The following is an 11,530-nucleotide window of genomic DNA, read 5'->3' on the forward strand; positions in this document are numbered from 1 at the left end:
GTTGGAACTAACCCTAGGTCCAGTAGAATTCACAATGGAATTCCAAGTACTGGATATAGCTGTTTCCTACAATTTGCTATTAGGGCGACCGTGGATTCACGCTGCTAAAGCAGTACCATCAACACTCCATCAGATGGTCAAGTTTGAATGGGATAGACAGGAAATAGTTGTGCACGACGAAGATAATTTGTGCGCTCACAGCAGCACCATTGTGCCATTCATTGAAGTGGAAGATGACAAGGGACCATGGGTCTACCAAGTTTTTGACGCGATGTCAGTCGAGAAAGTTCCATAAAGGAAGTGTATCCCAAATCCGAAGATAACCGCCGCATCAGTCTTGGTAGCGTATGAAATGCTGAAGAATTGTTTTGTACCAGGAAAGAGTTTGGGGTCAGATCTGCAAGGCATCATACAGCCCGTGTCTCTTCCTGAAAACTTGGGAACATTTGGTCTGGGATTCAAGCCCACAACCACAGACATAAAAAGAGCTAGGAAATTGAAACAAAGGACATGGGTCCTTCCAAAGCCGGTCCCACGTCTTTCCAGATCATTTGTCAAGTCTGGTACAAGGAGTCGCCCAGTGACAACAATTCCCAGTTCTATGATTAATCCTGACAAGGAGTTGATTGAAAGATTTGAGAAGTTGTTCGATAGTGTGAACATGGTGGAAATTGGAGAAAGTTCTAGCAACACGGAAGTGCAAGTTGTCGGGCCAACAACAAAGCTTAATAATTAGAAGGCTACTCCTCTCCCTACTTGGAAGGAGTCTTGGTAGTTTGCTTTGATTTTCCTTTAAGTTTGTACGGATTATTCCAAGGTTGTAATCCGGATTTCATTTTTTAGTCTGTTTGAGTGTGCAAACCTTGTTATCTTTTATCATTCAATAAAATACAATTTCCCTTTCTTCATCATTCCTGATGGTTTTCCTTTTTGTTTTGTTTTCTATACAGTTCTTTTTACGCTGGTTCTAATGACATGGTATGCATAAGGAATCCTCAGCCCAGTCTTAAAAATCAATCTAATTCCAAAATATTAGTACAAGAAGTAGATTGTGATTACAAATTAGAATACGATAATGAGGATGAAGCCTTCGAAGAGATTAGTAAGGAGTTAATTCACTTCGAAGAAAAATCCAAACCCAACCTGAATGACACATAAGCCATCAATTTATGGGACACAGACAATGTCTGAGAGACTAAAATAAGTGTCCATCTCAAGCCAAAAATTCGGGAGGAGTTAATCAAAGCACTCATCGAATACAAAGATATTTTTGCGTGGTCATATGATGACATGCCTGGTTTATGCACTGATTTAGTGGTCCACAAATTGCCCACTGATCCAGCGTTCCCTCCCGTCAAGCAAAAGTTGAGGAAATTCAAAACGGATATGAGTGTGAAGATCAAAGAAGAAGTTACCAAGCAGTTGGATGCAAAGGTTATCCGGGTCACTCAATATCCTGTTTGGTTGGCTAATGTTGTTTCTGTACCGAAGAAGGACGACAAGATCAGAGTATGCATCGATTACCGCAATCTCAACAAAGCAAGTCCGAAGGATAAATTCCCACTACCCAATATCCACATTCTGATTGACAATTGTTCCAAGCGCGAGATTGGATCTTTTGTGGATTGCTATGCCGGGTATCATCAGATTCTAATGGACCAAGAAGATGCGGAAAAGACAGCCTTCATCACGCCATGGGGAACTTATTGCTACCGGGTAATGCCATCTGGGTTGAAGAATGCTGGGGCAACTTATATGAGAGCAATGACTACTGTGTTTCATGATATGATACACAAGGAGATTGAGGTATATGTAGATGATGTGATCATAAAATCAAAACATCAGGCCGACCACGTCGGGGATTTGAGGAAATTCTTCCAGAGGCTTCACAGGTACAAACTCAAGCTTAACCCCACCAAGTGTGCATTTGGTGTTCCATCCGGAAAACTACTGGGATTCATAGTCAGCCGACGAGGCATCGAGTTGGACCCATCAAAGATCAAAGCCAACAAGAATTGCCACCTCCGAGGAACAAGACTGAAGTGATGAGTCTGTTAGGAAGGTTGAACTATATCAGCAGGTTTATCGCTCAGCTCACGACAACTTGTGAGCCTATTTTCAAGTTGCTGAAGAAGGACGTTGCGATCAAGTAGACTGATGAGTGTCAAGAATCATTTAATGAGATAAAGGGATACTTGTCTAACCCGCCTGTGCTAGTACCGCCAGAACCAGAGAGACCTTTGATTCTTTACTTGACTGTCCTGGAAAATTCATTTGGCTGTGTACTAGGGCAGCATGATGTCACCGGCAGGAAAGAACAAGCCATCTACTATCTTAGCAAGAAGTTCACGACTTATGAGGTTAAGTACACTCACCTGGAAAGGACATGTTGCGCACTTGGGTGGCGCAGAAATTGAAACATTATTTCTCATCCTACACTACCTACCTCATTTCGCGTTTGGATCCGTTGAAGTATATCTTTCAAAAGCCTATGATGATAGGGAGACTTGCAAAGTGGTAGATATTGCTCACAGAGTTTGACATCATCTATGTGACTCGGACTGCAATGAAAGCCCATGCATTGGCTGATCATTTGGCTGAAAACCCGGTCGATGAAGATTATGAGCCATTGAGAACTTATTTTCCCGATGAAGAAGTGATGCATATCGATGAACTGGAACAAATTGAAAAACCAAGCTGGAAACTCTTCTTTGATGGGGCTACCAACATGAAAGGAGTTGGGATAGGAGCTGTGCTTATTTCTGAAACAGGGCATCACTATCCTGTTACGGCTCGGATTCGATTTCATTGCACCAATAATATGGCTGAGTATGAAGCATGCATTTTGGGTTTAAGGCTAGCTGCAGACATGGATGTCCAGGAAGTCTTGGTCTTGGGAGACTCGGATCTTCTGGTACACCAAATTCAAGGAGAATGGGAAACACGAGATTTGAAGCTCATACCATACCGACAATGTTTACATGATCTTTGTCAACAGTTTCGATCAGTGGATTTCAGGCATATTCCGAGGGTCCATAATGAGGTCGTCGATGCTTTGGCTACTCTGGCATCAATGTTGCACCATCCAGACAAAGCTTATGTCGATCCTCTGCATATTCAAGTCCGAGATCAGCATGCTTACTGTAACATGATTGAAGAAGAACTTGATGGCGAACCATGGTTCCACGATATCAAGGAGTACATCAAAATGGGGATATACCCAGTGCAAGCCATGAGGGATCAAAAGAGAACAATTCGACGGTTGGCAAATGGATTCTTCTTAAGTGGAGGAGTTTTGTATAAGAGAACACCAGACCTTGGATTATTAAGATGCATAGATGCTAGACAAGCTACGGCTGTCATGTCTGAAGTACATTCGGGAGTTTGCGGACCACATATGAGCGGGTACGTGCTGGCAAAGAAAATTCTCCGAGCAAGTTATTATTGGCTCACCATGGAGCGAGATTGTATCAGTTTTGTGCGCAAATGTCATCCATGCCAGATACACGGAGATTTGATTCATTCTCCACCATCGGAATTGCACACGATGTCGGCACCATGGCCCTTCATTGCTTGGGGCATGGATATCATTGGACCAATTGAGCCAGCAGCATCCAACGGGCATAGATTCATTCTAGTAGCCATTGATTATTTCACCAAGTGGGTTGAGGCCAAAACTTTCAAATCGGTGACCAAGAAAGCAGTGGTCAATTTCGTTCACTCAAATATCATCTGTCGATTCGGAATCCCAAAGGTGATCATCACGGATAATGGTGCTAATCTTAACAGTAAATTGATGGAAGAGGTATGCCAACAATTTAAGATTACACATCGCAATTCTACCCCATATCGTCCCAAGGTGAATGGAGCAGTTGAGGCAGCTAACAAAAATATAAAGAAGATACTTCGGAAAATGGTAGAAAGTTCCAGGCAATGGCATGAACAATTACCGTTTGCGTTGCTGGGTTATCGCACTACTGTCCGTATTTCAGTAGGTGCAACTCCTTATTTGTTGGTACATGGAACTGAAGCAGTGATACCTGCGGAAGTTGAAATCACGTCCCTTCAGATTGTCGCTGAGGTTGAAATTGATGATAACGAGTGGGTCAAAACCCGTTTGGAGCAGTTGAATTTGATTGATGAAAAAAGATTAGTAGCAGTGTGTCATGGCCAGTTATATCAAAAGAGAATGGCAAGAGCATACAACAAAAAGGTACGTCCCCTGAAGTTTGAAGTGGGCCAGCAGGTGCTGAAACGTATCCTTCCACACCAGGCCGAAGCAAAAGGCAAGTTCTCCCCAAATTGGCAAGGGCCATTCTTTGTGACCAGAGTATTGTCCAATGGTGCTTTATGTTTAACAGATATCGAAGGAAAATGCATAGACATGGCTATCAATTCTGATGCAGTAAAAAGATATTATGTATGATTTCTTTGTTATAATTGTTGATTGTTTGTATTTGGCATTATTTCGAAAATTGGAATGACGAAGGCACTTTATTCTGCTATCTAAACACTTCACCCTTTGTTCCACCTTTTTTGAGCCTTATTTATTTCTTTCATACCCCTCTTTTGGAATCAATAACGAAAAAGAGAGAAAAAGAAAGAAAATAAAAAGAGAAAAGAAAAGAAGTAAACAGTATAACAAACAAGGAAATTCATGTGTGAACTACGTTTGACCTGATTCTTGTTAAGGATACGTAGGCAGCTTCCCGGCTCGGTCATAGTAAAATAAAATATCAAAAAATCCCCAAGAAAGAAACTGGGGCAGAAGTTGTACTTGTAATAAGAAATGTGATTCCAAGAGTTGTAATTTTAAACCCGTGTCAAAATTGTTTTGAGCCTTTGATACCCTTTCTTTCTAACCCCATCCAAAAGCCCACGTTACGGTCCAAAGAAAGACCTTCCGATAAGTCTTCGAGAGATGCCAGGTCCAGCAATGTAAAGAGAATTCATATCTGGGGCAACACTCCAGTTTAAGTAAGAAAAATAAAAAAAATGAGAGTCTTATTGGTGAAAACCCTCATGGAACCATGAGGCGACGAAAGCTGAGAGAAAATAATAATGAGAGAGTCTTATTGGTGAAAACCTTCGTGGGCACCATGAGGCGACAAAAGCTGAGAGAAAACAAATGAGAGAAGTTTGTCGGTGAAAACCCTTCAAGGCACTGCAAGTTGAACAAGGTCCGTAAGTTGGCGGAAAGTAAAATTGGGTTGTGGAAATCTTGGAGAACAAAGTAAAATAATTGGAAAGGAGATTGGTTAAATAGACTGGGCTGATTAATCCAAATGCATACCATGATCATTGGTGCCGGTGATTCCGCTCAGATAAGTCCATTTTCCTGTCTCCAACAGTCATCCAAATTTGGATTCTTTTCTTTATTCTTAAAATCCTTGCATTTCATTATTGTTAATTTTACTTCTCTAAAGCTCTACCAAGTTTAGCCTTGTAAGAAGGAATTTCAAAGCTTACCACCAGTTTCGGAATTGCACAAAGCAAAATGCAGCTAGAACATGCCAAAGATGATATGATGAAAAACGGGACCTATGGTGTAATCAAAAGTTAAAATTGTGGAATGGTTCAGTAATGTCGTGGGAGATGTACGGTTTCAGGCAGAAAGGTCAGGAGGGGAGAATATCAGTTGGGGATCTTGCAGTTAAGGATCAGTCAGGAGGTCAAAACGATCTTTTCGATCAGTTCAAGACAGTTGGACGAAGCAAAGAATGGCAAAGAGAAAACCACCTCCAAAAAGAATGCCACGATGAACCACCTCCAGAAAGAATGCCATGATGAACCACCACGTTTTAAACTAACAAAATTTTCTTTGATTTGAAACAGGGGCAAAAATGGCATTTTTTTTCAGAAATCATCCGTAGGAAGAGTAAGTACTAGGCAGATTTGATCGCTGAAATTCTCAGGACCCTCCTGGAAAATAGGACTTAGTTTAAAAATCAAAATAATCATGAGTAGCGGAATTTGGCATGAGTGCACCCTAGAAGATTATAAGTGGAACTTTGAAGTTTGTATGTTTGAGATACACTTTGGACATTACCCTATGAGAACAAAGATTCTGACTTTTCTTCTTTCCCAGATTAATGATTATGATTTTCTGTTTCCTCAACGTTTTCCCTAAGCAGAAATGCCATCTTTTTCCGCCTTTTCCCAATTTAGTCGGAAATTTTCAGGACCCCCTTGAATAATGGGACCTAGCTTTCAAATTCTTAGTAATATTTGGTAATATGATTTAGTTTAACACTCACAGATGCGCCCAACTACCAAACTAGGGCAGAAAATTTTCTTTTGTTTTGTCTATTTTTGTTGAAGTCAGGTGCCCCTCTGAAGAACAGGGAGAATAACACAGATGTGAAGATAAGAGCGTAACCAAGCACTAGCAGTCAGGTGTCCACCTGGAGAACAAGGAACAACAGTCGAAGTATCATCGATCAGGCGTCCACCTGGAGAACAAGGAATAACAGTTCGAGTTTCGGCAATCAGGAGCCCGCCTGGAAAGCATGGGAACACATTCAAGTGCAACAGTCAGGAGCCCGCCTGGAGAACAAGGGAGTATAATTTAAGTTTTAGCTTTCAAATTCTTGGTTTGTCTATTTTGAAGTCAGGAGCCCGCCTGGAGAGCAGGGAATACTTTCAAGCGCAGTAGTCAGGAGCCCACCTGGAGAACAAGGGGATACCATTCAGATTTCAAGTAATTAGGAACCCGCCGGAAAAACGAAGGGAAGAAGAAATTCAAGCTCAAGCAATCAGGCGTCCACCTAGAGAACAAGGAAGGGCAGTGGAAGATTCAGCAATCAGGCGTCCACCTGGAGAACAAGGAAATACGATTCAAGTTCAGCAGTCAGGCACCCAAATGAAGAACGAAGGGAACAAGCAAGTCAGGTTCGAGTAATCAGGAGCCCGCCTGTAGAATAGAGGATAGGCAACAATGGTCAAAGAAAGACGTTTAAAGATTCAATAATCAGGTACCCGCCTGAAAGAGAGGGAAAGCATCTCAAGAATACAATTCGAGTCAGCCGCAAAGGAACGACTGAGGGAAATGCAAATCAACAAAACAACAACAGTCACAAGACCAAGTTTGAAAATAAATCTTTGTAAAACATGGATTATAGCTTAGTCTAGCTTCTTCATTTTTGTCATGGTGTAATAGGGAGGACAGGAGGCAGTATCAGCAGCAGCAACAACAGTAATAGTAAAACCGCAGCTTCATGGTAGTCCCAGCTACCGAAACTTCCCGAACTACATTGACCTGATTCTTTTATAGCCAAGGATATGTAGGAAACCTTTGAAGCAAAGGTTCGGTCAAATCTTTCAAAAAATGCTTCCCACGGAGTGCTCAAACAGGCAAAAATCGCTCGTATCCGCTCACTTTATCTTTGCACGAAAACTCTTCGTGTTTTCGGACAAAGAGAGGCAGTTGTAAGCACGTGATTTTTGCCTCAGACAAATTACCCCAAAATAATTCCCAAAATTAGGTTTTGGCTTTGATTATGTGTTATTTTAGGAATTATTGTGTGATTTTCCTGATTGTTCGCATGTATTTGTGTGCATGTTTAATTTTATTAATGCATCAAAAATACAAAAAATATATCATTTGCATTTAAGATTTGATTTTTACATTTTTTAGAGTTAATTAATAATTAGTTATTTTATAAAAATGAAAATTCACAAAAAATAAACATATTTTTCTATTTTGGTCAAATTGTGTGATTTTCTTTTAATTATTTGTGATAGGTGTTATTTAAAGTTAATTAATATTTTAAAGCTAATTTAGGTCTTCTATAGTTTAATTTAGGATTTTTAAGTTTAATTTTTGAAACAAAAAGAAGAAAAGAAAAGAAAAAGAATTAATGAATGAGAAGGAAGTCAAATTTGGGGCAAATTCAATTTAATTCAAGAGGCCCAAATAAAATGCACTGGAAACCCACCCCAGTCCAGCCCAAAACTAGCCCCAACCCGGTCCGTCTCCAGCATTGATTAAACGACGTCGTTTCATGTTTGTTGATCTGAACCATTCGTTTCATTCGATCGAACGGTCCAGTATTATCCTCGCAACCCGACCCGTCCACCCCACTAACCGACCCAATCCCCCAACCGGCTAAAATGACTCCGTTTTACATAAGTGGATTGATCCACGCCATTGATCTCAATTGATCCAATTGTTTGGATTCAATTCCACAACCTGTATATATATGTGTAACACACCTGCCCCCCCCCAAAGCCCCTACCCAGTCTCCTTCGTCTCTTCAGAGACGATCTAAATCCAAACCCTAGCAGCCGCCACCCCTCTCCACCGCCTAAACCCGGCGGCACTGGTTCCAATGACCTCCTTCTTCACACCACGGATCCCCCTCAACCTCCCCATTCCAAATATCCAAACACCTCTCTTCGAATCATAGCCAAACGCCTCGAATCTTCAATCGAAGTTCGGTCAAAAACTCTAGCTTATCCAATCAACCCCAAAAATCACACCCCTGAACCACCAGGCTTCCCTCGTCCCAAATCCCATGATAGTTTTCCTCGAATCACCGTAGAGCCTTTCGAATTTCAGATCGAAAAGTTGAACCTTGAGTCCCCAAAAACACTGCTTATTAAAGATTTCAAGATTTTAAGGTTGAAATAGGCTGTAATCGTGCATTTTCAATCGAACAAAAACATACGATTACAGCCTGTCTCAACCAAAAGAGTAGGAAGATATTTGGAGTGGAATAAAGGGTTCGATTCTGGAAAGTGTTTCTTTGTTTTTCAATGTTTTTCTTTTATGTATCTTCCTCCTCATCCCTTTCCCATAGGCTGAAATTCAAGGTTTTATCATGTTCTTGTCCTTTTATTATATGAAGTTTCAATCTGTTTGTGTCTTAATTTGCTGAGTACAACAAATATGAACATTGCATGTCAAGTTACCGCTTAGTTAAATACGATAATTTGTTTGCAATTTCTGTTTGAATTTTGGTTTACATGATTCTATAAATGTTTGTATGTTTGACTCAGGTTCAGTTCATTTTCAAAATCTCTACATCTCTTTTGGATTTATTTTGAAACCTTAACATGTAAATATTCCTCATAAGGGTAATGTGGTTAGTTGGAGTTAATTAAGAAACAAAGGGATTGGTAATAGATATGACAGTTTGTCCACATCTTTAGAGGTTTAATTAAAAATTGAAAAGAAGGATTAGTAGTGGGAAGTAACAGCCCTTAAGTACCTTTAGAGGTGGGAATTCAGAGAAGAACAGAGGGTAGGTTAAAAAATTGAAGATGACAGTAAAGCTGACACCCTTTTAAAAAACTTTTAGAGGTGAGGGAAATCAGAGAGAACATAGGCTAATGATAAAAGTTTGAAGGGGTGCACATGGGAGGGAATACACAAGCTGGAAAGAGAAAAGATTTGAATAAAAGGGAGTTGGTCCTAGTCTTTAAAAAAACACACGGATAGAGAAAAGAGGGGGAGAGCTTAGGAAATTGAAAGGAGAACATTCTGAGAGGATAGAGAGAACACAAACAGATACAGACCTTAAGGGAAAAAGAGGGAACAGGAGGGGAGAAATAAAAAATGAAATATATACAGAAAAATACTAACAGTTGAAGGAGACTGTTTCATTGAACTTTTTCTGGATTTCTTCAGTTTTCTAATTTTGGAAACAGTTTCCTGATCTATTTGGGTTGAAAGTATTGGAGTTTGGTATTTTAAAAAGCCTGCTTTGAAGTTTAGTCGAGCTTGGTTGATTGTTGCACCTCATTGCTTGGTTTAAAGCTAGTTTTCTTGGTTGTCTCTACTGTTGATTACTGCGCTTGCTACTATCTTGTTGCTGCTGTTTTCTTCTTAAACTACAAGCTCATTTGTCCTTGTTTCGATTGTTGTAATCAGGTACATATCCTTGGACTATACTAGACGTGAAGTAAAAATTTGAAGCATGAAGTGAAAAAATGGAGTTCAAAGTACATATCTTTGACTCTAGGCATGTAAAGGTGGTTGATGTGATCTTGAAATGAAGGCCTCCCTTCTTATTAGTTGTTTATTTCTTCATTTGCTTTATTCCACTTGATCTGTTGGCCTAATCTTCATGTTATAACATGTTTAAAATAAGGCCATGCTGTGAACTTTGAGGCTTACCTTGAAAATTTATAATTGGACCCTTGTTTGGTATTTGCTGATTCTGTTTTGTCTTTCTGTACTCACTTACTAAAGAACAAGTCTGCGTGGTTGAGAATCTGAGTGTGATCTTGAAGTCCAAGTACTTTATATGTTGATTTTTTTTGGGTTCTGATGGCATTGAGGAGAGTTTAATCGAAGTTCAGGTTTGTCTTAAGTAGTAGTTAGTATAAAACGCATGTGAGAAGAAAGGAAAAATGGTTGAGATTATTTTTTTTAATAGCCTGCAGTGATTTACTTTGATTAGCATATGAGCATGTTTTTTAGTTAAAACTAGTATCCGAATTTCAGAATGCTCAGATAGTTTATTTAGGATTCAATTTGTAGAAAAATGCAGAAGTATCATGTTAGCTCAATGGCATGTTTCATTAGTTTTGATTGAATTTGCATTTTTGAATGAGCTTGTACCAACGATTGGGCTCTGAAATCTGGGCTTAAAATTGGCCCAGCAAAGGAATATCCTGCCTCGAATCCATGGTACGTTCTGAGTCCAGAATGGGGCTCATCTTGGACCCCGGATGGAAGGCGTTAGGCAAATGGGGTTGATGACCCAATACGTGTTCTCTCTTTTTTTCCTAAATAATCGGCCTTGTCTCTCTTTAGAACATTTCCCTATTAATTAGTTTGGGTGCCATATAAAACGGAATTCAGTTCTTTTAATGTTCAAGTAATTAGATCCCTTCAATTATTTGAGGAATGCCATATTAAGCAAAATACAGTCATGGCCTTCAAAATTTAGTTTAAGCTCCCTTTTAAAATTAGAAACAAGGTGCACCGTGCCGGATAATAATCTCAAATTACATGGTCCTCGCTTTAGTTAATCTTATTTACCCTAGAACTTGAGGAGCGCCATCTAGTAAATTTCATGGCCCTCGCAAAGTTGCAAACGCGTAGTTGCTTTAGGTGCGCTACTTAATAATTTATCTTCCTAAACTCGGGTGCGCATTTATGTGACCCAAATCCAAATCTCAACAACGTTAGATAAAATATATCGTGGACCGCGGGTGCATTTATGTGACGTGGTTCAAGATGTGTTTTAGATGACATTGAAGCTCTCTGAAAAATAATTAAATAAAAGCGGTTATAAAGTTAAAATCGCACCATAGGCTAGAACATGTACTAAAATCAGATAATAAGCCAATTATAACAGTTGAGCGACCGTGCTAGAACCACAGAACCCAGGAATGCCTAACACCTTCTCCCGGGTTAACAGAATTCCTTACTCGGATTTCTGGTTCGCGGACTGTAATACAGAGTCAATCTTTTCCTCGATTCGGGATTCTAAACCGGTGACTTGGGACACTATAAATTATCCCAAGTGGCGACTCTGAATTTTAATAAAATAATCCTATTTCGATTGTCACTTCAAGT

The sequence above is a fragment of the Nicotiana tabacum genome, chromosome 12 (genome assembly GCF_000715075.1).
Source record: "Nicotiana tabacum cultivar K326 chromosome 12, ASM71507v2, whole genome shotgun sequence".
NCBI classification, from domain to species: Eukaryota; Viridiplantae; Streptophyta; class Magnoliopsida; order Solanales; family Solanaceae; genus Nicotiana; species Nicotiana tabacum.